The 21,415-nt window shown below is 32.2% G+C and overlaps 1 long non-coding RNA gene across 1 annotated transcript; it reads left to right on the top strand.

Annotated features, from left to right (window-relative positions):
* The first annotated feature begins 16,146 nt into the window (after positions 1 to 16,146).
* Positions 16,147 to 18,088, top strand: LOC144430772 (uncharacterized). Its single transcript, XR_013479712.1, has 2 exons — positions 16,147 to 16,392; positions 16,933 to 18,088. It is a non-coding gene; the product is annotated as an uncharacterized LOC144430772 (long non-coding RNA).
* Positions 18,089 to 21,415: the final 3,327 nt, after the last annotated feature.

Here is a 21,415-nt window from a genome sequence, read left to right as displayed (position 1 = left end):
TAAAAAAGTATTACAACAATACTTGTGCGACGGAACGCGTCTCTCGTCAATACGATTTGCGGGATTATGTGTATATAAACAGAATGAGCAGAAGTTTAACTTCGGAAAAATTTGCGCCAAATTTTCAAACATAAAAAAAAATATTTGGAAAATTTCCTATTTATTAGATTGGATCATGCCTCACTTTTTATGTATACAAATTCAGCATATTCAGTCATATTCTCGAAGTAATTCGTGGTAACATAACATTTGTGGACATAGATGGGGTGACTTGTTAACTTGTATTTCAGATGAGATGCACTGATATTTCTTATCGTGCAGTATATTTATCTGGAAATGCAATTATCTTAAATATCTGATTCTATATTTTGACTTCCTCTTGTTTAAACAGTTCTTTTAATAACGTCAAAATTTATTGCGTACTCCCGAAATATTTAACATATTACAGCCAATAAAATTGAATTACATATTTCGAATTCGTGAAAGTATTAGATTGTGGGTTGTTGCGGAAATTCGAACTGATAAATGCGATTGAAACCACCGATCAAGTGGAGGTAATGCAAAATATATTACCTACTTTTCTCGCATTGTCTTCAAAACACTGAATCAAAATTTATGTCCAATTTTGATAATAACGTCGGAACAATCAAGATTCTTGGTCATTCTTATTGTCATTTCAGTACACCAGATAGATATGCACGTCAGTCACATCTAATGAGAATTAATGCAGAACGGTAGCTGACAAATGTTGTCCAATATACAACATACCACCTACAAACTTCAGTGATAATCAAAATATTCACTCTGGATTTGACTTCTTATTATTTTATTTTAATACTTGAGTATTTGACTGTAGAATTTTTTGCATCAAATAATGTGCTTTCAATTGCCTTATTATTGCACAGTAAATAAAATCCCCACAGACGAATGCTTTATCAAAACTACAACATATGATAATTCCAGTGTATGGGCGCAACCGAGTCAGGAACTAAATGTGTGAAATTCATTAAATGAATAGAAATGTATTGTTCAAATGTGTAACTTTCTACATCTAATCGTTATGCTTCCAAACTAAAGATATTATAGCGCAGATAGGACTCTCAAATTATATTGTCGGTTAAACTATATATCAAAATGTTTGTACACAATACGATTCTTCCTACTATTCCATGCAGTATTTTATGCGGATTTACAAGCACTCATTTTCCAGCATAACTACAGTTTTTTTTGTATTAGCATAACTCATGGTATGTACAAACTTTTTATCTATCAAAACGTAAATGAATGGCCGGCGATATTACTTGCGCATATGTGTTTGACTTGTTCTAATGTGTTTAAACGTATTTACGACATTGTATTGCATCAGGAGCCTAAAAGTTTTTGTGTTGTCGACCGCATTATTAAAGCAGAGACCAAAACGAGAAAAAAATGACGTGGTTACACAAATATCAGTCTAAAATTACAATTAAAAATTATTCGCAGGCGAATGATTCCTGTGAGTTCAAAACTGAAAGTTTTCGATCTGGGTGCCTAATAATCCTACGCGTTAAGGGAAAGGGAAAGATTGCACAGTTATTTTTAATTTGTCATAGCGGTCATGTATTCTTAATGAAAGTACAGTATTGCTTAACAATTTCATAGAGCGTCTTGGTCAACAATTGGCAGTTTGATATACCAAACACAGAAAGGGTGAGCAATATTTTTAATTATTAAATATCAACGTTTATTAAATTATTCGGCGCCAGATTAAAATAAATACCTGACAATAGGGTGAAGTTTTAGCAACTTGGTAAGTTCAAAACTAAAAGTTTTTGATGTTGGTGCCTAATAAACCTACGAGTTATGAGAAAATTACACCTCGAAAGTTATTTTTAATTTGTTATAGCAGTTCAGTACTTTATGAAACTATCGACTATAGTATAACATGTATAATTATCATGTTAATTTCCATAAAATCGTGTGTCTCTAGGAAAGAACAATATAGATCTATGTGGCGGAACTCCTAAATTTGTGGTCGAAAGCACAACCTCTGAAATTAACGTCTACAAACAGGGACATGAGACATTCTGGCATTTTACATAATAATAAAAATCACGTATTTGGAAAAATTCCGCGACTAGTTTGTGTACCACTGCAACAAAGTACAGGGAGTCCTCGACTTACGACGTTGCTCCGTTCTTGAGACGCGGTGTAACCCGAATTTCAGTGTTAGTCGGAATCAACCAAAAATTGCGTACAGTATCACTGAAACTGTGTACCATGAGACTGAAGCTTAGTGATTATTTGTTCATAATCGTAATAGTTCGCAATTGTCGAAAACCAATGAGCCCAAAGCACTGATTTTCTTGGTCACCAGTTTACGGGCTTAGATATTACAGTACAGTATTATCTTTTATATTTTTATGGAGTGCGTTCGTAACCTCGAAACAGCGCAAGTCGCGACCGTCGGAACCCGAGGACTCCCTGTTTAGAGTGTTATGATGCAGAAATATAAATGTTTATTGATATCTTTTGTAAGGAAATTCACATATTCATTTTATTTCATTTTACATTTTCCCTTTTCATCGATTTAGTAAATCGATCGAATAGAGCCCAAAATATCATAACTCAAAAGGGGGAAGGAATATGAGAAAAGACGTAAAATGTGCGGATAAAGTGGTGTGTGTGACCATTTGCCGTTGGTTATTCGATTTCCCTACTCGGCAAGTGTCTATTTGGCTGCAAATATTGAATATTTTACCTAATTGGTTGATTGTATGACAATTTTGAACAAGAATTCTAGCAATTATTGTTTAAGTCACTAAAACAGAAGTTATTTTTTATAACAAATTGTGTCTAGAATCTAGATAAAGAACTTCTTCATCAATGATGTTACATTTATTAGTTAGTTATCCGCGTGTCTTCGGGTCGACATTATATCAATTATTAAAGCTTTATTCGCTATTTATGTGTAACTGTGTACAATTGAACAACAAAAATCACTAAGAGTCCTCAAACATCATTATTTTCCATCACTTTTTGTTGATGTTGTGTCTTAATTACGTCAATAATATTACTATTGATCAAATTCGTTTAAATAGTCTGTACTGAATTCCGATGAAACTCATAGAAGATCAATAATTTGAAGCAACCATTTCATCAAAAATTATGTTGAAGTCCATGCAAACTCCTGGTCAACAGCCCAAAACAACAATACCTAACACAATTTAATAATAGAAAAATGGTTACTTGTCATTATCGAAAGTCAGAGGTCATGCAAACAACACTATATGTACCATATGTTATCGAAAGCGGAAACACAAATGCGTATATAATTATATTATTAGTTGACTTATAGTTAGACGCCCAATTCTTAGTTATGATTCAAGTTTGACAAAAAAATCTAAAAAAAATTATACGAAATCTGTTAACACCCATACTTAGTTAGTTTCGACATAATCAAAATTGAACTTGCGGGATCGACTAACATAAATACTTCCCAAACACTTTTTATTACAGAAATTGTTAATTTATTACATATTTGGATATACTCTGAATGTAATTTTACAATTATTTTTTTTTGAGGCACAACACTACAACAGGGCTCTGTTGAAGAAGAAACTAATACGCACGAAACAACTATTTGTGGTATAAAAAGACAAACGTACGTTTCGGCATTTGCCAGCCAATCCATTACACCCTGGGTCAGGACTGATTTAACAAATTAAATTTTTAATAGTATCTCCGTCTTCAATGAAATGATTCGAATTGGTCAGACGATTCAGGGCTTAATAATGGCCCGGGTAAAATAAATTTTGCTTATTTGTTCTGTCAAGTATCATTCTAAACTTCTCTATAAATGTTGGAGAACTATGAGGTATGAGAACTATTTCCAAAAAATATCATGTAAATTAATCATAACGTGGCCTTTACATAGTAATGAATATTGAAACATACTTATTCAATTTCAGATATCATGGAACACGAGTTACATTCGTATTATTACTATTTTTTTTAAATATAGGGCACCATAGTCTTAGGGCGTTTGAAGACCATGATCCGGCCATGCCTATGATGATGTTATGGGAGGAAGGTCGAAACCATTTTCATTCATAAAGTTCTGTTTCCACTTTGTAATTGTCTCGTAAAATCAATGAAATAACCATCTCATTAGATATTTAATTCTATATGTGTAAGTAATTTAAGTAAGTAACTTACAAATAAAATCTCTGATTGAGAAATCGTAGAAACTCTATACTAGTGGTTCAATCTGGCTAAAATGATTTATTTTGGCAGAGATTTGTGGAGTAGCCAATATGTAATGCTTTAATCGACCGAAAATAAAAAGATTCTAGCGAGTTTTCCTGCTTGTACGTAAAGTTAGGTATGGCATGATTCTATTAAATTATTTCACTGTATACAACTTTACGCAAAATACCTCAAATGTGATTTCCGAGTATTTATCTCTGTTAGTCATTATTTTGATAAAGAAGCATTTAGACGAGAAGTTTTCAGACAACACGTAAACAGTCTGGTTGTAAACTAGAATTTAAACTTACGTAACATTGAGTTACAAACAAATTAACGCTCTCCAGAGATTTGCCATCGGTGGTGTAGTAATTGTATTTTGTTTGAAACAACAAAGGTGGTTCTATTTTAAACAATTAAGGTAAATCAATACTTATAATTACAAAATCATCTGTTCCCTGAACTCATTGAACTTGAATCGAACGGTTCAAAATATGTAATGATTATATATTGAATTTCCTCATAATATTATGGAGTTATGTGTTGAATAGTTTGTAAATTATTATGAAATATTGCCTTTAATTAATGATGCTTACAAATTAATACAGAATTGATCGATATACAGAACAAATGTGTATACAGGGGATATGTGGTATAAAATACTATAGAAGATGATATTACTTCAATTTATTTTTGCAACAGAAATCTAAGATGAAAGCCAGAAAGCCAACGAATTATACGATTGTTGTCCATCCAGTAGTTGTTCTTGATACAGGTAATATTCTGATTGTGAATTCATGTTAATGTAATAATCTAGTAACTAAGTGTATATGTTTTGTACGCTGATTCTGTACCCTATTACTTTTTAAACTTGTTGTATAAAATTTATCGTGAGTTGAATTTACCTTGTTGAACTACGCAGCAGGACTCGTAGGCAACATATATCTGCCTGAATGTTTGAAACGCAAAACTGAGATTTTTTGACATGCAATGCTGATAACGACTGTATAACCAATAAGAAGACATTGGGAATGAAACAAAATCGCATAACCTACGGATAATCATAATGAATCCGAACAAATAGTGATGTAAATACATGCTTCACACACCCACAAACTCCTTCATCTAGAAATTTCCTTTCAAAGAGTCTTTTGGAAATTTGGGTTGAATCTTGTCGGGGCGGAATACCTCATGGAAACTTTCTGTGGTAGGAACTTATCGAGGATGGTATTTTCTGAATTGTTTTTCCGACACAAGAATATCTATACACAATGACAAAATCTGAGAGCTGCTATTTTTATATCGTGTTGAGATTATCGCGCTCTCCCATTATAACAATTAACGTATCCACGTGATAAACACTTCTGATCATACCATGTCTAACACCCATAAAATCTCAGAGAATATTTTTCTGACATTTGTTTGTTGTATTGCATATATTCTAAGTGAATAGTAAATAAATAAAAACACGTAAGCATAAAGAAACATCTGAGTTGAGTAATTATCGACTTCTTATCATTGTTCCGATAGTACAAAATCTTGAATGGTTTGAAAAAATTGATTTTTGTGGTCGACAAACTTGAATTTTATTCTGTTCTGTTCTTTCTTCAAAAATAATAGGCAAAGCATTCTGATATTTTGGAAATATTTTCTGCCATGTTGAAGAACATCGATTAGAATGAGAATTATTGCGGAGAATGAGTTCCATTCTTTTACGTTGAAGTAAATTTGTGGCATCGATCTCGGTTATTTCATTTGGTTCAATTTCCTCGGCAATGTTAGATAAATTGTCATGAAGAAATGATCTTCTTGTTGACTTCTTTGTCAATTTATGATTCAATTTTTCCGATAAAAATTGTCCAGTAATAACGGTATCTCCATAAGTCGTTTCTATTTTTGATTTTCTATTCTTTTGTCCACGATTTGAATGTTTCGACTCGCTCGTTGATTTGCTTTCCTTGATAATTCCAGATATTTCAACGATCTGCAGGATTGCCATATTGTCGAACAAACTTGATACTAGTCTCGTTGAACAGAATATTCTGTAGGCATGTGCGTCCAGCGGTTCTTTATATACGGTATAGTATTGACTGTGATGAAAAAGTTTTTTTTCTCTCGTTTTGTATTTCGAAGAATATCTCGTTATCGGTTTAAAAGAATTGTTCGAATGCTAATGCACAAATGACAGAAATGAAATCGGTCAGTTAAGGTAAATTAAACATAAATATTTTACCATCAATTAACAGCACATCAATGAATACAGACCTCACATTAATTTATTTTTATTTTTTCAATAGATCAAGCAGTAATAATAGTTAATACTTCCCTGTATTTATTCATACGAATAATCCCAATTGCAATTTCAGATGGAATACTTTTTTATATAGATATAAACAAAATGCAAAATAGGATGCAGCATTGTAGCTCGTCACATAATTAATCATGACTTCTTCCAACAGTATAAAAAGAAAATAGCTAGTATTTAGTCATAAATACAAATTTGATTTAAAAGTTAGATAAAGGGCCTCAACGACCTTATTTGCATTTTATTTTTAAATGATGTGTGATCTAGGACTAGATATAATTAGATTTAATTTTGAAAAGTAAAATGAAGAAATTGATGGTATAACTTCGCAGTAGTAGTGTAAAAATAAAAAATAATATTCATCCAATTAAATTGCAAAAAATTTTCTTCAAAGAATCTAATTTAATAAAATGACTTCAACATTATTGATTATATGTGATTTTGGATATGAAAGTAGAGTTCGTGGGTTCTGTTTGAGATAAACCGAAAATACACATTTTAACAGTTTCACTACAGTTTGACATCTCTTATTATTATTCCATTCTCTCGGTTGCTGCGTTAGATTGCATTTGTTTTTCAAAAGTTGTTCCCAGACTAATTATGTTGCTCCGACACAAACGAAGCGTGGCATTGTTAATAATATTCCTAATTGCAGCCTTAACTTATACTTAAGGACTGATCTAAAACTGTTTATTAAATTTTAATTAATGACTGTTCGTGTGCTTTGAGGTTTTTTAACATTTTAAAAGCTATAAAAAGTTTTGATGCTTCTTTATAATTCTCTTTAATCTAAACCACAATCGTATACATTCCCCCATTCTGCACAATACTTGATCCGACCAAACTAGGAATAATTATATAGAATTAGCTGGAGCAGCCGCCTAGAAGTCATGTGCAACCCACTTGAAGCTCAGTGGATTCGACTTTCAGTGACGAAACTTGTAATCTTTTGCGCTTGCACAAAATATCCCTTTTCAAACACAGAACTTGCGGTGCTCCAATATTTGTTGAAAATTTTTTTTTATGCATTCTGCTGCGTTCACTCAATATCAGACGCGAACGACCACTCAGAATCTGACAATCGACGGTCCAATCGCGATCGAAGTGTTGGCCATCCCATCTATTTAGTCACATCAGTTTGTTTGTTCATTGGGAACATTTATTTACCATCTTAACATTTCACGATGAGGAATTCACTAAATGAAATATAGTTTTTAAAACATATGTAATGAAGCCTTATTTTGTAAATAGCGACGACTTTTTGCAGTACACCCTTAAGTTATAGATAATTGGATGAATATATACAATTAGAAATAAGTCTCATGAAAGTCGCGTGGCAAGAGGACCTGTAGCCGTTCGGCCTACCAACGTTCTAACTAAAATGCCATAGCATCGACACGATGTAGAGCCCTTTCACCTCGCTTGATCAACAATGCAAATTCAATAATTTTATTAAATAAAATGTATGTAATTGCTAGATGGACAGCCACACCGAAAAGAGTAATGCAACTTTACTATTTCACGAAACTTGATGAAACCACAACTCGGTTTCGATAAATATTGAATTTGCTTTATAGAAACATATATATCTTGTGTTTTCTAAAATCATTTTGATTTCTCACGTACGCAAGCTAAAACGTCGCATTGGGTTTTTAGATATGGCGATACAAAAAACAGACAAATTTTCTCGAATGTAAATCAATAACGAAATCGAGTTCTGCAAGTGCATTGTTTTTAAATTATATTTTTGTATTCTTCGAACAATATTTGCAAATAGTCTACATAATATGAAATGCAAATCAGAACTTTTTTTTTGAATTCAGGATTTGGCCGGGCAGATAAGACTGCAGGTTGGTGATTCTCATAACAAGAAAATTTCTGTCAAAATATATCTCTGCGGTCATTTCGGCCGCATTGTCATTTCGGAACACCAGATAGCTATGCATGTCAGGCACAGCTAAGGAGAGTTAATGCAGAATAGTAGGCCGCATTTATAAATCAAATACCAAAGCGTGTTTGGATCTATCTGGTGTTTACAAACACACAGGAAATTTTTACAGCGGATTCGCTAACACAAAAAGAGAGGAAGATGAATCCCATCACTTACGTGCTGATAATGTAAAAATAGAACAAATTTATAATTGTGCCACTCATAGGAAATAACCATTATCTTTTGAAGCAGTATAAGTCTTGGTGTCCAAAAATATGAAATGTGTTTTTAGTAAATCCGAGTACCAGAGAAAAAATGACGTCGTTACATGAATATTAGACTAAAATTTAAACTAAAGATTCGTCACAGGCAAATTATCTTTTATTATAAGATTGAAACTAAATGTTTTTGATGTGGGTACTCAATAATCAAGTTATGGACTGAAATTTAACCTCGAAAGTTATTTTCAATTTGTTATAACAGTCCAGTACTTTACATGAAACTACAGATTATAGTTTAACATGTATAATTACCATTTATTTTCAATAAAGTCGTGTGTCTCTATGAACGAACAATATATCTATGTGTCGAACCTCTTTAATTTGAGGCCGAAAGCACAATCTCTGCAAATAATGTCTACATACAGGGAGAAAACGCATTTCGGTATTTCACATAATAATCAAAAATCACGTATTTAGAAGGTCTCCACGTTTAGTTTGTGTACCAATGCAACTAATACTTGCTTGTGCTCATACTTACCGTGAAATCATATCGGCTTTAGCGAATTGACTTTTGCAATAACACTCAATAATATATAACAACAAACGCGATTGTCGTCCTTGCGTTTCATATTTTTACTTATAAATTAGTTTATTTCACTCTGAACAACAACTTGAAATTCAAGTACTGTTTATGTAATGACGCAAATGTCTATGCTTGTAATTTATTCTGGACTTACTTTATAATTCTTCATTTTCATCTATTTATTCTTCATTTTGAAACAACATAGCTAGTTAGGTGGTATTTTAAACAATTGAGATAAATCAATACTTATAATTACAAATTCATCTGTTCACTGAACTCAATTTAACTTGAATCTAAATATGTAATAAATATAATTGAATTTCATGGTACTAATATGGAGTTATGTGTTGAATAATTCGTAACCTATTATACTGATCTATTTTATTGTTTCTTGAATAATTGTTAAAGAATTGATCGATATACAGAACAAATGCGTATACCGACAATATGTGGTATGAAATATTATAGAAGCTGACTTTATTTTAATTTATTTTCATCACAGGAATCTAAAATGCAAGTCAGAAATAATACGATTTTTGTTCATCGTGTAGTTGTTCTTGATAAAGATATTATTCTGATTGTGATCTGATGTTAATGCAATGATTTAGTAATTAAGTTATATGTTTATATGATGATTCTGTACCCTACCACCTTTTAAACCTGCTGTTGTTTAAAATGTATAGTAAGTTAAACTTATTTTCGGGAACTACGCAGCAGAAGTTGCATCTTATAGAAAAAAACATCTTGCACCTCCGACCGCAAATTGTTTTTGTTATCTGCCTGGTTAAAATGAAAAATTGAGATATTTCGATGACTTGGAATGCTGTTAACGACTGTAAACGCAATAACTGGACTTTGGGGCTGAACCAAAATCGCATAACCTACGGATAATCAAAATGAATTCGAAAATTGCAAATAATGTTGGAAATGCATGTTTCACACACTCACAAATTCATTTCTCTAGACATTTACTATCAAAGAGTTTTTGGTTGAATCTTGTCGGTGCGGAATATCTCATGGAAACTCTCCGTGGTAGGAACTGGCAGGGGATGATGATTTCTGACTGGCTATTCCGACACAAGAGTAGCCATCTGTGAGCTGCTATTATTTATATTGTGTTGAGATTTACGCGCTTTCCCAATATAACAATTAACGTACCCACGTGATATAAACACTTCTGATCATACCAAGTCTAACACCCATAAAATCTCAAAGAATAATTTTCTGACATTTATTTGTTGTATTGCATATATTTTAAGTGAATAGTAAATAAATAAAAACACGTAAGCATAAAAAAACATCAAAGTTGAGTAATTATCGACTTCTTATCATTGTTCCGATAGTACAAAATCTTGAATGGTTTGAAAAAATTGATTTTTGTGGTCGACAAACTTGAATTTTATTCTGTTCTGTCCTTTCTTCCAAAATAATAGGCAAAGCATTCTGATATCTTGGGAGTCTTTTCTGCCATTTTGAAGAACATCGATTAGAATGAGAATTATGGCGAAGAATGAGTTCCATTCTTTTCCGTTGAAGTAAATTTGTGGATTCGATCCCGGGTATTTCATTTGGTTCAATTTCCTCGGCAATGTTAGATAAATTGTCATGAAGAAATGATCTTCTTGTTGACTTCTTTGTCAATTTATGATTCAGTTTTTCAGAAAAAAATTGTCCAGTAATAACGGTATCTCCATAAGTCGATTCTATTTTTGATTTTCTATTCTTTTGTCCACGATTTGAATGTTTCGACTCGCTCGTTGATTTGCTTTCCTTGATAATTCCAGATATTTCAACGATCTGCAGGATTGCCATATTGTCGAACAAACTTGATACTAGTCTCGTTGAACAGAATATTTTGTAGGCATATGCGTCCAGCGGTTCTTTATATATGGTATAGTATTGACTGTGATGAAAAAGTGTTTTCTCTCTCGTTTTGTAGTATTTCGAAGAATATCTCGTTATCGGTTTAAGAATTGTTCGAATGCTAATGCACAAATGACAGAAATGGAATCGGTCAGTTAGGGTATATAGAATATAAAATATTTTATCATCAATCAACAGCACATCAATGAATATAGACCTCACATTAAGTAATTTATTTTTGACAATAGATCAAGCAGTAATAATAGTTAATACTTTCCTGTATTTATTTATATGAATAATCCCAATTGCAATTTCAGATGGAATACTTTTTTATATAGATATAAACAAAATGCAAAATAAGATGCAGCATTGTAGCTCGTCACATAATTAATCATGACTTCTTCCAACAGTATAAAAAGTTTAACATAGCCAATACATAGGTAAATGTCGTTGCGATATAAAACATGTTTTATTTTATTCTAAAAGAAAGTGTATTTAGCCTCGAAAGTCTTCAGAGAGAGGAGAAAGAGAAGGGCTAAACAATATTGTTTATGAAGATTCAAACGCCTATTGTCAATACGTGGAGTGAATTTTTTCGAGCCAAATGAAGAACAAGAAGGGATGATTGGAGAGGGAATTGTACTAAAGAAGATATCTAGTTTTTTTCTAAATAGCTAGTATTTAGTCATAAATACAAATTTGATTTAAAAGTTAGACAAAGGTCCTCCACGACTTTATTTGCATTTCATTTTCGAATGATGTGTGGTCTGAGACTAGATCTAACTAGATTTAATTTTGAAAAGTAAAATGAAGAAATTGATGGTATAATTTCGCAGTAGTAGTGTAAAAATTGCAAAAAATTTTATTCAAAGAATCTAATTTAATAAAATGACTTCAACATTATTGATTATATGTGATTTTGAAAGTGAAAGTAGAGTTCGTAGGTTCTGTTTGAGATGAACCGACAATACACATTTTAACAGTTTCACTATAGTTCGACATCCCTTATTATTATTTCATTCTCTCGGTTGCTGCGTTAGATTGCATTTGTTTTTCAAAGCTTGTTCCCAGACTAATTATGTTGCTCCGACACAAATGAAGCGTGGCATTGTTAATAATATTCCAAATTGCAGCCTTAACATATACTTAAGAACTGATCTAAAACTGTTTATTAAATTTTAATTAATGACTGTTCGTGTGCTTTGAGGTTTTTTACAATTTCAAAAAGCTATAAAAAGGTTTGATGTTTCTTTGTAATTGTAATTCTTGTAATTCTTTGTAATTCTCTTGAATCCAAACCAAAATCGTATACGTTGCCCTATTGCGAACAACACTTGATCCGATCAAAGTATGGATAATTAAATAGAATTAGCTAAAGCAGCCGCCTAGGAGTCTTGTTCAACCAACTTGAATCTCAGTGGAATAACCTTTCAGTGACAAAACAAAATGTTCTATTAAAACTTTTCTTCAAAATAAAACACAAAACAAGCGCTGCTCGAATATTTGTTGAATTTTTTTTTAGGCATTCTGTCAGGTTCACTCAATATCACACGCGATCGACACTCAGTATGTGGCCATCGATCGCTCAATCGTGATCGAAGTGTTTGCCATCCCTGGTCTCTTGATCAATTGGAAACAGCATTCTGTGGACTTTCAATTGTATTTTACTTATCAATGTTTGATCTGAGTAGAGTAGTTTGAAGAAGTTTTTTTATTTTCATTTAAATGATAGATCCACCTCTTTATTCTTTGGTTTATCGTTGCCTAGTATTTCATATACTTAAGTATGGGCTGAGGCAATCTTGATCTGTATAGTTCTTCTACAAGTGAAAACTGCAACTCCCTAATTAAAATATAGTTTTTGAAACATAATTATTGAAGCCATATTTTGTAAACAGCTATGACCTTTTGCCGAGCAACTGTAAGTCATAGATAATTGGATAAATATCTACATTTAAAACTAAGTCTCATGAAAGTCGCGTGGCAAAATAATCCTAAATGAAATATTAATTGCACGTCTTAATTGTGATTGATGTAGCACATTAGCCGGCGCGACAGAAAATTAAAGATTTCTCACAAATGACTTATTACATGAATGCAATTGATGTCACCTGCTGTCCACGAACATCGCGGGTAATAATACAGATAATATTGACTAAAACATATTGTTTTCAATCCATCAGTGTTTCGTGGAATTGGCCAATGGTGAAAAATAGGATATCTTTATAACAAATATCTAAACACGTTGGGCATACCGATGCACAAGAATTAAACATTAAAATATGATGTCACAGGTAATACAGCTTCCTGATTTGTAATGGTACAATCCAAACCATCAAAATAAGATGAATATTTTACCACTTCTAACTTTCATCTAACTTTCAATTGATCAAAGTTTACCACAAACCATGCCGTATTGCACTATATTTTTTTTTATTAACATATTGGTAAATGAGGTAAACATAGAAGTAAACAAACTGTTCCGCAAAAGTATGGTTCGGAATTGACGTAATGGGGTGGGACATAAGGCGAAGGAGAACTTTTTAGTGGTACATTTCAATAATACGTTTTTCAAAATATGCCATGAACTAAGATATATATGAGTGGCTGCTTATATAAGGAAGAAGCTAATGTTACCGGAGGGTCTGGAATCGTTCCCTTTGGCCTACGACAATTTATTACACTCTGAACGGGAAGATGTGAATGAGTTTGAAATCGCATATCTTCAACCTGTAGTCATATGGCCAAACAACGTTTTAACTTAAATACCCTAGTATCGACATGATGAGTCTTTTCACTCGGCTGGAGTAACATTGCGAATTCAATTTCAATCATTTTAATAAATAAATTTATGTATTTTCTAGCTGGACGCCGATGCCAATTAGAACAATGCAACTCCTTTATTTCATGAAACTTGATAACACCGCGCTTGGCCTAAAATCATTTTAACTTCTCACGTATGCAATCTGAAACTTCGCATTGGGTTTTGAGATAAAACAATACAGTAAGTAATACAGAATGTAAATTAATAAAAAAAATCGAGTTCAGCAAGTGCGTTGTTTTTATTTCTTATTTTATTTATTCTTCGAACAATATTTGAAAATAGTATACACAATATGAAATGCAAATCAGAAGTACTGTGTTTATTTCAATCAGTCAAAATTTCAGACCGGCGTCTGAATAGCTGGTAGCAATGTTTAGAATTGATGTCTTGATCAAAGTTGTTGAGATACAGAAAATAATTCAACTTTGTCTGCGGCAAAAATCGATTTTTACAAATCATTCACGATTCTCTACAATTGGAACAATGATAAGATGTAGACAAAAGACTGTTGCGAATATATTTCTTGAGATAGAGAGATAAAGCGCGTGACCTCGTAACTATGAAATTATTCTTGATTATGCTTATCATCATGTCAAAGCCAGATAAGTATTTGCGTCAAATCTTCATATTCGCGACAATTGAAATTGAGAGGCAATGCAGTTTGGTACACTAATGGTGCCTAATATTAAACAAACTATAGTGATCAAAGTATTCCGTATGACTGCTGACTAGTGACTACATCTAATGATCTAATATCTTGATGCTTGCGTGTATTTCAGCTTGCATGCGTGAAAAATTCAAATGTATATGAGAATTCTATCTCGCGTAAGAGCGATTGGCCCATTGTTTTTAAGTTTTATTCCACGACTGTTCTTCTATTCACATTGAAGTACCAATTTTTTTTTTTTATCGCCAATCATACGCTTAAAGTTTGACCATCACTCAATGTTCAGTGATTGTTCAGTGCAAAAGTTAGAAATCTAAAACCTACTTATATATTGTGTATTGTTATCAAACTTTCAACATCCTCAGTCACATCAGCATTTCATGCAAAACACCATACAAGCTGTCAAGATGCCGATCTCAATTAGTTGACTGATTGAATTGAAACGGTACACAGTGCTTGGATGTACATAAATTGCAATCAAGCGTAATTACTAAATTGACTTCGAATACGTACGATGCAGAATCACGGTAACTTAAATGCAAACAACAATAACAACATAGTATCATGTTTGAGTATTGAACTCAGTGGCGCATCAAGATATTTGATTTGGAGGAGGGCTAGATTATTGCAGTATTGAAGATGTCATTGTTTATCCAACTGGGGAGCATGAGAATAAATTTAACCATTTAAAATTTATGATAGATCAAGAACGATGTGTATTCTAACACACATAGCCAAAAAAGTTTTTAAGATATATTTATGTATAGGTAAGTAGAATGAACAATATAGACGTAGACATAGTATTTCTCGATGCATTTTCTAGCTTGATCGGGTTTGATTAGATAAAAACTTTCCAGAAACGTCAATATATTCTTTATGTATCAAGACGTTCAAAAATAGAAAAATATTTTTTTATTTTTTCATTTTCTTCTTCAAAATTGTATTAAATCTTCAAATGAAAAGTAAAAGCTTTCAAACATCGGCATGTAACTCACCTCATGAAATAGTTTGATGTTTATATTGACTGAAAATAGAGGGAGATATTCATTCATCAAATTAGATACAGGATTGCTTGGTTTAGTTTGTCGATATTTTGTTAGTTTGATTGTAGTGTTTGATTAAGCTTGGATTACATTGTCATGGGTTTGATTAGAACTGATCACGCAGTGTTCCCATATTTATCCAGCAAATTTAGAGGAAATGTAATAGTTGTCGCAGCTAAAGAAAATATCAGAGCCGATAATATGAGAGAGTTTTGGGGGTACACGAGCGATCTATAAATTGTCCGAAGGCTGCCTATGATCAAAAAGTTTAGGAAACCGTGTATTAGAGTAAATAAACAATTTTATGCGTTTCAGGGACTTATAAAACAAAACACTATTTGGTCTGCGACCGTAAAATCTTATTTTCCGCAGTAGGATAGGAAGTACAATAGCAATAGTTTGATAACGTTCAAGTTTTTTTAACGCTGGAAATTTCTTACACCTCATCTTGTGTTATCTGAAGTCCAGTATGAACAGTTGAATATGAAATGAATCGAGATATACGACTAAAAATCATCAATTGTAGTGAATTAACTTGCTTTAAACGTCTACAACTCCTTTTAACAGCGCTATTTATTTGCTAGTTATTCTCGTGCAATTAATTTAGATTGCTTCGGCAACGGAAAGATGTTTAAAGTCGCGTGGCAAAATGATTCTTCATAGAAATATCGAGTGCATGTCTTGATTATGGTTGATAAGACACTCGCCAGAGCATCAGAGAATTATGGGGTTTGTCATTTTTATTTGTCGATTTATACCCCTTATTTCAAATAAAAAAATCGAGTTATCTAGTCATGTTTTTTTCCGAATATTCCTTTCAAATAAACAAGTTAGCAGAACTATTGACACTCATGGGAAAATACTGTTTTGACCCCGACAGCACCAACAGATTCAGAAAAAAAAACATTTTAAATTAGTCACAATGGACATATTGATGCATATTGTACTGCAAAATATGTTATCAAAAAAAAAAAGATTACGGATTTGTAATAGTACAATGCCTCAGAAAGTTAAATTCTTTATCGCTGCTGGCGTCTATCGTTTCATTTTGGCAGTGTTTAATATCATTGTTCTAACTTCTAAACATGTGCTATACAACTAAGCACAGGGTACGCCATTACTTTTTTTCATTTTTATTTTTTGATAACGACAAATTAAAAGACGAAGTTGATTGAAATAAATGGTGCAAACGTATGTTGTGTCTTCGAAACATTTTCAATTTCTTGGCTGATGCTTTTTAAAAAAAATGGGTCATTTTTTAACTAAAAGGTGATGGACAGAGAAAAAGAGCAACAGATTGGGTGAGAGGTACTTCATTTGAAACAACAAACTTTTTTGGCCCGATCTTGCCTACCCTACAACATATTTTATCCTGTATGAGATGATGGACATGAAAATTAGATCGTACATCTGCGGCGCCTACGAACGCCCTAACTAACACGCCATCGCAACCGCAAACTAGATGTCTGTAAATCAGCATATAGCGAGTAATTATGATACTAATTTATTTAGGATCGTGTTGCTTAAACAAGTCTTCTAGGCGGATGCTTTAGTTAATTCTATATAATTATTTTTTAGTGTGATCGGATTATATATTGTCCTCACAGAGATGTGTTTTCGATTTCGGCCTCAAATTTTGAAAATTGAAAACGCATCAAAACTTTTTATAGATCCTAAATAATCTCAAAGCACACGAACATTCAATAATTAAAATTTAATAATCATTTCTGACTACTATTTAAGCATCAGTTGAGAATGCAATTCTAAGTACTGTAATCAACAATGGCGGGTGATTTATGTCAAGCAAACCTAATTGGTCTATTTATAAGTCTTCGAAAATGATTGTTGTCTAAACTCAAATATCGAGGGTTTGAGTAAAAAAGAAAAACAAGCAAACTGGTGCAGAACTGTTTTAAAACGTTTTTAAACGCATAAATGCTCATGAAATATGATTATTTTTAGAATAAACACGATGATATTTGCTATATTTCAATATCAGATAATTTTTCCTTATATCGTAAAAGAAAATTCATAAAGCAATTGCAATGAAATGATGAGACTATTAAGTTTTCCCCTTTTCTATAATCGTTTAATTAATATTAGAATATCACCCAAGTAATTAAAAATGGCAAAATGCTTCGACATTTCAAAAGTTTGTGGTACGGAAATGAGTTTTTTATATAAAGCCGTAAACTGTTTAGCTTTCCTAATTTTCATTGCTTGACTGATTACACCCATGGCATAATCGACATGCTTTTGAGATGAAATAAAACAATTTTTATTTTGGAATCATATTTCTACCTAAAACTAAATAACCCTTTTCATTTTTAATGCTATAAACGATTTCGTTGTAAAACCAGTGCAGTGACATCGAATTTTTAAATTGAACGTTTCTTATTGTATATAATATATAATTAATATACTCCTTAAGTCTATTAAGAATTCAACCACATATTTCCGGGTAAAATTAAATTAACTCTACATGTTGTACATATATTGTTAAAAACGTCAGCACTCTTATAATTCGGAAACCAATGAAGAGATATATTTTTAAAATACAAAACGAGAGTGGGAACTTTGCATCATTGCCGCATTGTTACATTACTCCTCATTACTTATCGATCATAAGATCGGTGAGTATGTTGATAAGTATTTGTCTGTTTGTTTGTTTGTTTGTCTGTCTGTTAGATGCACGCAAATATCTCACGAAAGCAAGGTTAAATCTGCTCAAAATTTTGCATGTGCATTCATCACAGCTCGGATCAGAAGCCTATTGATTTTCGATGAATTATGTCGTATAATTTGCGAGTTATTAATTAATTAGTGATGGGACACACGGTGTCACTATGGAGTAAGAGCGCTGTTTTAGGGGTCCCCCTAACCTCCGATCGATAAGTCATTCGGTCTCCGACCGATATTCTCGTATAATTGAGTCTTGTCGATTCAAGGAAATGACAACTTTACATATCATTGAAACATCATAAGTTATTTAGGAAAACGAATCATTCTTAAACGGTGTCGCTACCAAGTTGATACATTTTTATCGTAGACAAAAATTTCTTGGAATAAAAATTGAATACTGCGGTAGAGATATGTTTACTCCTTCGAGACAATATTCATTCGATAAATAAAAGAATAACTTAATAAAAGAATAACTTAACAAAGAAGTTATTAACAAAAACATGTCTTTATAAAAATATTTCCAACATTGTCGAGGAAATTGAACCAACTAAAACAGCAGAGCCGAATTTAAAGAATTTACTTCAACGGAAAATAATAGAACTTGTCATGATGTGAATTTTGAAAAGATTACAAAGCTTTATAAATAAGTTACCTTCAATTTCGGAAGAAGCGGCTAAACAGAATGATATTCAAGTTTGTCGACGACAGGAATCAATATTATAAAACCTTTCACGATTTTGTACAATTGAAACAATGATGAGATGTAGATAAAGGCTCGTGTTTCCACTCGTGTTTCCATGTTTTACTGTCATTCTTTGTTTTTACGTTATCTTATTTTTTATATTTACGATTTCATTTGCGGAATAAATGAAATACAATATTAAAATGTACGATAGTTTTCACTGGAAGTGTTATAGATTTACAATCGCTCAGTGAAGTTCATGTGGGAGTATAAAATCTTTATAGTGGTGAGCGCAACATTGACCTTAAAATATTCGTTTTAGCTACGGCCTTGAACTGCTCAAAACGACTTCGGATAACATATTTATATTGTTCGTATTGAAAGCTGATTCTTTGGTTTAAAGAAGCTATTTTAGCAATGGGTCCAGTTTGAAAATTCGTTCGTTGATTTATGTTGTCATCGGTATTAAGATCATAAAAACTGTTACTTTCTCATGAGATAGCCAATCAAGCATGATTTTGTTCTCGACAGTATGGAATAGCTCCCGGTCCCTCGCAAATACTTCAAGATAAAAGCATCATATTTTTCACCTAAGTAACAGTTGGGAAGCCATCTCAAATAATATAAAACAAATAATACATCAGCGCAAATTACAAATATCCGACCTGAATAAACTTTTCAAAAATTGAATAATTTAAAAAAGTATTACAACAATACTTGTGCGACCGAACGCGTCTCTCGTCTATACAATTTGCGGGATTATGTGTATATAAACAGAATGAGCAGAAGTTCAACTTCGGAAAAATTTGCGCCGAATTTTCAAAACATAAAAAAAATATTTGGAAAATTTCCTATTCATTAGTTTGGATCATGCCGTTTATCCCACTTTTTATGTATACAAATATACACTAACAAAAATATTCAGCATATTCAGTCATATTCTCGAAGTAATTTGTGGTAACATAACATTTGTGGACATAGATGGGGTGACTTGTTAACTTGTATTTCAGATGAGATGCACTGATATTTCTTATCGTGCAGTATATTTATCTGGAAATGCTATTATCTTAAATATCCGGTTCTATATTTTGACTTCTTCTTGTTAAACAGTTTTTTGAATAACGTCAAAATTTATTGCGTACTCCCAACGTATTTAACATATAACCGCAAATTACAGCCATAAAATTGAATTACATATTTAGAATTCGTGGAAGTATTAGATTGTGGGTTGTCGCAAAAATTCGCTGGAATTAATATTCGTAAAAAAAACTGATGAATGCGATTGAAACCACCGATCAAGTGGAGTTAATGAAATATATTACCTACTTTTCTCGCATTGTCTTCAAAACACTGGTTCAAAATTTATGTCTAATTTTGATAATAACGTCGGAATAATCGAGATTCTTGGTCATTCTTATTGTCATTTCAGTACACCAGATAGATATGCACGTCAGGCACAGCTAATTAGAACTAATGCAGAATGGTAGCTGACAAATGTTGTCCAATATACAACATACCACATACAAAGTTCAGTGATAATCAAAATATTCACTCTGGATTTGACTTCTTATTATTTTATTTTAATACTTGAGTATTTGACTGTAAAAATTTTTGCATCAAATAATGTGCTTTCAATTGCCTTATTATTGCACAGTAAATAAAATCCCCACAGACGAAGGCTTTATCAAAACTACAACATATGATAATTCCAGTGTATGACCGCGACCGAGTCAAAAACTAAATGTGTGAAATTCATTAAATGAATAGTAATGTATTGTGCAAATGTGTAACTTTGTACATCTAAGCATTATGCTTCCAAACTAAAGATATTATAGCGCAGATAGGACTGTCAAATTATATTGTCGGTTAAACTAGATTTCAAAATGTTTGTACACAATACGATTCTTCCTACCATTCCATGCAGTATTCTATGCGGATTTACAAGCACTCATTTCCCAGCATAACTACAGTTTTTTTGTATTAGCATAACTCATGCTATGGTATGTACAAACTTTTTATTTTTCAATACGTAAATGAATGGCCGGCGATATTACTTGCGCATATGTGTTTGACTTGTTCTAATGTGTTTAAATGTATTTACGACATTGTATTATATCGAGGGTCTAAAAGTTTTTGTGGGGCTGACAAATATATTGTAAAACAAAGACCGAAACGAGGAAAAATGACGTGGTTACACAAATGTAAGTCTATAATTACAATTAAAGATTCTTCACATGCGAATGATCCTCGTAAGGTCAAAACTAAAAGTTTTTGAACTGGGTGCTGCCTAATAAACCTACTCGATATGGGAAAGGGAAAGTATGCACATCGAAAGTTATATTTATCTTGTCATAGCAGGCCAGTATCTTATATGAAAGTACAGAATAT

This window comes from Styela clava, chromosome 12, assembly GCF_964204865.1.
Source record: "Styela clava chromosome 12, kaStyClav1.hap1.2, whole genome shotgun sequence".
Classification (NCBI taxonomy): Eukaryota; Metazoa; Chordata; class Ascidiacea; order Stolidobranchia; family Styelidae; genus Styela; species Styela clava.
Note: the sequence above shows the minus strand (reverse complement) of the source record. Positions and strands in the feature narration are given on the sequence as shown.